The 6,686-nt window shown below is 39.3% G+C and overlaps 1 pseudogene; it reads right to left on the reverse strand.

Annotated features, from left to right (window-relative positions):
• Positions 1–388: 388 nt before the first annotated feature.
• On the reverse strand, positions 389–1,438 carry Atf1-ps (annotated as a pseudogene).
• Between the last annotated feature and the right edge of the window lie 5,248 nt (positions 1,439–6,686).

Consider the following 6,686-nt stretch of genomic DNA (forward strand, 5'->3'; position numbering starts at 1 on the left):
CTGCTAAAAACTCATTTAACATACCTGACATTACGACACAATCAGACCACATAATTTACATACTTAGTAACGCTTTATGCTTTTACATTTGTAAATTTATTGGCAGAAATGAGGCACGCGCGCGCGCGCGCGCGCACACACACACACACACACACACACACACACACACACACACACACACATACACACATACACACGCGCGCACACACACAAAGGCAAGTTTTAGGGAACAGAGAAATACAGACGTAGCAGGAACGGACTGCTTCACTAACGTCACCTGCCATTTTCGTTGCTGACCATTATTTCTATTTAAACTGCTGAAAGTCCATTCCTTGAGCACTCTCTCTTTTCGGAGCTTCCAATTGAGACAGCAGCTTTCTGCAGGTCATCTCCATTCTCCCTCCATCATGTCTGTTTGTGAAAACCTAACACAAAGTAGCTTCTTTGACCTTTGAATTTATAGAACTCCACTAAAAAGAAATCCACCTAATTTTTAAGCTTTAAAGTCCACAAAAAATACTTTCTCTTTAAAGAATCAAACACTTTTATGAGAATAAAGGTCCTTCAAAGTCTTTAGCTCCTCTATTAGAGTTTTATTTTGATTTTCCAGAACAGCAACACGGTTCTTCAGGCACTTCACGTACTCCTTCTTCTTCCGGCGGCACTCTCGGGCAGCTTCTCTGTTTTTCATCAGTTGTATTTCTCTTCTTAGTTGAGGGTCATCTGTCTTTGTTGTCTGAGATGTAAGAGTCACAGGAGAAGTCATCACCACTGTCTGTGGGAGTAACGTGGCAGACGGTGTGGTACGGATCTGGTAGGTCTGCATATCTCCTGATGCAGTCTGTACAACCACCTGGTTGATCGGGACGAGTATCTGCTGTCCGTCAGAGGTCTGTGCATACTGGAGGATCGTCCCCTGCTGAGTACTGCTTGAATTTGTCATGGTTAATGTCTGCAGTGCCTGCACGCCATCCGTGCTTGGACTGGCCAACTGTAAGGCTCCGTTTGGGGCAATGGCAATGTACTGTCCGCTGCTCGTCTGATAGATGGGGGCTGGAACAGACATAGACGTGATGGCAGAAATGCTGGGATTTTCTCCTTCCCCTTTTCTGCCCCGTGTATCTTCAGAAGAGAGGTCTTTCAAAATTTTCCTGTAGGATGGGCGCCGGGCCAGGATCCCGTGAGCTTTCTGTGAGGAGCCTATGCTGTCAGATGAGTCCTGAGACTCCTCACTTTCTGATAATGATGACACCTGATGTACTATCTGAGAAACGTGAGGCCCCGCAACGGTTGAACCAGGCTGAGATGTAGACTCTGTCGTGTTACTCTTGTGGGAATCTTCCATAATCAACCGCGGAGCCGCCTGGCCGCTGCCTGGGGCAGGAAGCTCCACTCCCCCGTCCTAGGCGGCGCCCACTTTACTCCTCACTTGCCAGCCGCGCACTGCAGCGAGGTGGCAAGAGTCCCAGGGGTCGGCGGGGCATCGCGGCTACCGTTTCCCGGCCGCAAGGGGCATCGCAGGGGGCATGATCCACACAGGCCAGGGGCCGGGGCTGGGGGGGGGGGGGCGGCGGCGAGGAGTGCGCGGGAGCGTGGGGAGGGGCGGGGCCTGTGCCGCAAAATTCTTTGAATTTAAGCATTATTTTAAACATCTGAATAGATCTGCAACACTGTTCATTTAGTTAAAACAAAATTTCCCTGGAGGCAAGTTTCAAGAGCTTCCTTAGGCACCGTTTGTAAGACAAAAGAAAGTCACACAAGCCCTACCAAGGCTGCTCTAAGCTTTGTATGGCTGTATGGCCACAGAGAGCTGTATTAGTGCTCTCATAATATGATTACTCTTGTAATAATCTTAATTAACAATATATGGGTGAGTAGAAAATCTTAAATTTGCGATCAAACTGCAAGCTGCAGTCAATGGAACACTGGCACTTTTAACCATAATTTTCAAGTTTCTTTTGTAACGTTAGGATAATATCTACAACCTTGAAAAAGCAAAACCCAAGTTTAAAACAATTTATCATCTTTAAAATCAATATTAGAAGCATTACTATCATGTTACGAAGTTTGGCTGCCAATTAATACCTATGGATACATGCAAGCTTTAATGCTTTAATCAAGAGGCATTGCTTTAAATCTTATCTTAAATTTTACTTTTTAGGATAGGAACCACATTAATTATTATCTAAGCTAGAAATATCTTTAGAGACCCAGCCTATTGGCCTGCCTTATGCCACGTGTCAGAAGGACTTTAAACTTGAGTTATCAATTTTAAGACTAACCATCTGTAGCAATGTAAAAATTATTAATCTTAACCAACAACTTATGAGCTGATTGTGAAAACACGCAGAGCACATTACCAATAAAAAAGAACCAAATGAAGCAGTTACATTTAGACCAATCAGAAAATATTAATTTTTCTAGCTACAATCATAGAATAAAAAGCACTTTATCATTTGTCAAACACATTAATCACGAACCATTTATCAGCTTTTTTACCCTGAAACTAAGAGGCTGTAGACTCGCCTTTTTTTTCCTAAAACGAACAGTTTTTCCAGCAGGGACCCTCCTGCCATGTGTCTGTTTCCTGGTTGAAGCACGAGGCAGCTCTTGGCTTTGCAGATAAAGTTTTTTTATACCATCTTTATTATCCAACATAAAACATAGAACATTCATTCATACAGACTGGACACGGACATACATGAATTGAACACGAGAACAGATTGGAGCACCAGACATTAGACAAGACACAAAAGGGGGCAGAGTACTTCTGCTATAAGGTCCAGAGAGAGCAAAGCATGGCACTCCTGAAATTTCTCTCTGCTTTTTGGAACATTTTCCTCCCACATGATGCAGTTTTTTTGTTTTGTTTTTTTTTTTTTAACTGCGGCCTTCTGCCTGATTATTAATTCTCTTTTAATAAACCCTTTCTTTTTTTTATTTATCACCAATTTTTATTTGGTTGTCTTCACATACAGCATAAACAGAAGGTTCTCTACTGAAAACAGGAAAAAAAGTTTCAAGAAGTCTAATGTAACCTAGGAGATAGCAAGCAATTTTTACTCACGCCTAAAAGTGTAGCTTCTGAGAGCTACGGCTAACTGCCTGTTATGTTCCTAGCTTCTGACATGCCTCACTGCTGAACCTAAGTGAATTAGCGCTCAGGTTAAACACTGTTTCAGCTTAGCCCATACTGCCCTTCTCTGGTATGAATTTCCTTTCATTATTTTCTTCTTCTATGGAGCTCCAAACCAGCAGTGTTTCTTCCAAATGTCCTCCGCCGTTTCTCAGTCCTGCGTTGGTCTGAGATGTTGTGTCTGGCCAGTGGATCACATGTCTGGGTTCTAGTCTGGAAAGGCATCTTGGAAACCTGGAAGAGAAGAGGGGCTAGGTGGCGCGAGAGAAAGATGCAGCTAAGACAGTCATCCTGATCAAAGCTCAATTTTACTATTCCGACACGCAGTTATGAAGGAGGGGGAGGGGCCGATTCCCACCAAATAATCCTGGGGTGCAGTAGCAGGGTGACCACATGTATGGCTCTGGAACAGCAGAGGTAGGTTCCAGCAGAGGGCGTGGCAGAATGATTGAGCGGCAAGCTCCACCCCTGAGCAAACAGGTTTCAGGCTGAGGAGGGGAGGCTACACATTTATATAGGAAAAACCCACAGACACAACCTTTGTTTCAGTTGGATTATATCACAAAGCAACCTCAGCAGGCAGTCTGCTCCTGAAGGAAATTGTCGGTGCAGCAAGACAGAAGACCCACCCTAGGTTGGCTAGGTTGGTGGAAGATCAACTGTGGCAAACACTTAGGGTCTATTTAGCCTGCTCAAGGCTGGGGAAAGGCACAACAAAATTTTTATTTTTTTCATCTATTGATGTACATCTGGACTGTTTCCAGAAGTTTATTATTGTCAATAATATCATAATAAACATGATTCTGTAAGTGTTTTTGTGGTATATGACTGACTAGATTTTTCAGGGTATATATACAACACTTATATCCTCCAATTTATTTGTTGAGTTTTCTTTATTTCTATTTTTTCTTTGAAATTTTTTCAATTTCTTTAATATTTTTATTTACTGCTTGAAAATTTCATACATGTACACAATTTGTTTTGATTTTACTTATTTCCCACTATATCTTTCTAAATCTGTTCAAGACCTCTCAACTTCTTGACTTCATAGATTCTATTGTTATAATTATTATTATCATTATCAGGAAATTTAATATTCTTAGTGTTGATGACATGAGAATGAAGGTAAGACTATCAACAGGAACAGGAACAACTTACAACTGGCCACATTCCCAAAGATACGTGAATAAAATTCCAATAGCTCTTCTTCAAGGGATGGAGGATCAGCATGCTCTAATTTCTTATTTCTTACTGGAATTTTTACTGTCTCGACTATGTACATATCTCATTCAGCCAGCCACAGCTACCATGAGGTGATGGGTACAAAAGTCACACCATATCCAGAAGACAGCATTTTCCAATTCTCTTCCTGAATTTCCAGCTTGTACAGTATGACCCTTACACAGTCAAACAGTTATGACTCTTTGCATTAACCACTGAGAAACTGAGAACTGAGAAGTGTTTTTGACCAAGGATGATAGTATGAATTTATATGTATAATCATAAATATTCTTTTGACCATGGAAACCATTTATTTAAACAATACCAATAAGGACCCCTTATGGCCTATGATCTCCCCAATTATGGGATTTTTACTAGTTTTGCTGTACCAGGCATAAAAATCTATTCCGTGGAACAGTTCCCAAATTTAACTTAAAAAAAAAAAACAGATTTGTCCCACTTAACAGTCATTCTGTTGTTGAACTATTAGGCACATTTTGCCTGATAGTATGTAGGGCTCATCACAGTATAAAACTACAAGACAAAGAGAATTTACTACTCAGCTTAAAATCGATTTCTATCAAAGTAGGTAGTGTCTTTAGTAATTTTCCTGAATACATAGTCAATACTTATTAGATGTCATAGGTTTTAAAAATTACAAAGGTATACACACATAAATATGCATTTGGTTATAGTGGGCAAACAAAAGTAATGACAATATCATGAGTTGTTTTGTGTGTGTTTGGTGCCTCCTTGACTAATAATTTATAAGGAAATAGTGTGTGTCTGCAATTGATAACTTTTTTTAATAACAAGTATTCTGGGAAAAGTCTTTTCCATCTCCAATCAAATTTCCTTGCAAATTGTTATGTTTTAATTTTTCATTCACATTTTTTGTGCTTTCTTGACAAATAGCTTTAACAGTTATATTTTACATGTGCATGCCTGTGCATATTTATGTGTGTATACATGTGTGATTTTTAAAACCTATAACATCTAATAAGTGTTGACCATGTATTCAGGAAAGTTTGTAAAGAAATCTAGTTCTCATGTCTTAATGAGCAATTGACTGCCTATAGGTATTCACCAAAAGGTGGAACATCTGAAATTTTCTTGACTTGTTGACAAATTTTCTGTTGACTTGTTCACCAGGACAGTTTTTGCAGAGCTGGTGCAGGCAAGAGTCTTGCTGAGATTTCACAGGTGCAATACCACTAATCTGAAACAGACAGAGACTACTACAGAGATTCACAACTGGCCAAAATTCAGTAAATAAATGACCACTGAGTATCTACTTGCAAATAAGACATACATATTACGACCTTTACTCCTCAGAATAAGAAAACATGAATGAAGAAGGGGCATAGTTTGTTATGGATATTGTTGATTATCAAATTAAGAAGATCTAGAATCTCACAGGAGAAAAGCCTCTAGACAAGCCTGTTGGGCTAAAAAAGTAATTGATGATGGAAATCTAAACTCAGTTGCGGGCAGGACCATTCACTGTACAGTATATGCTGGGCTATATAAAGTAAAGAAAGCAAGATGAACGGCAAGCATGAACTTATCCCCTTCTTCTTACTCACTGGACACAGTGAGACCTCAAGCTCCTTTCTTGACATTCCTGCCAATGTGAATTTTATATTTAATTTTGACCTAAGATAAACTTTTTCCTTAAGTTGATTCTATCAGAGTATTTTATCATAGCAACAGGAGCAGGCATATAATGTATGTTGGAAACTGTAGACATTTAATTGGTCCATATAGAAAACTAAGACATTTATTGGATTCATGTTTGTACCTTTTAATTTCATTATATTAAATTTAATTAATTATTAACTCATTAGTCAGTGGTACTGTGGATTAAATCCAGACACCCTCACATGCCAGGAAAGGGCTCAGCCACTGACTTTTATTTTTAGGTTTTATTTATTATTACACAGAATATGGCTCAAATGCCCAGGCTATATTTAAATGTATTTCGTAGCCCAGACTATAGGATTTGTAATCCTCTTACTTCAACCTCCTGAGTAGGTGGGGTTACAGGCTTATTCAACTAGCCTAGGATAATGCAGGTTTCAAGGTTTGCTTATTATCACATTCACTAAATTACTTTAGAAAATTATTTGAACCAACTTTGAGTCCTTACCCTTGCTTGAAAGCCAAAGCTAAAATCTCACATCTATAGGAAACTTACATCATCCTTCAACACTTACATCTTTTATATTGATTTTTTTCATAACTCTAGTAAGGAGAATAATGTTTCTTTCTCTGCTTCTTCTATCATATTCTCTCATTTAAAATAGTTTTAAATTTTAAGTACTTCTGT

Source organism: Mus musculus, chromosome X, assembly GCF_000001635.26.
Source record: "Mus musculus strain C57BL/6J chromosome X, GRCm38.p6 C57BL/6J".
Classification (NCBI taxonomy): Eukaryota; Metazoa; Chordata; class Mammalia; order Rodentia; family Muridae; genus Mus; species Mus musculus.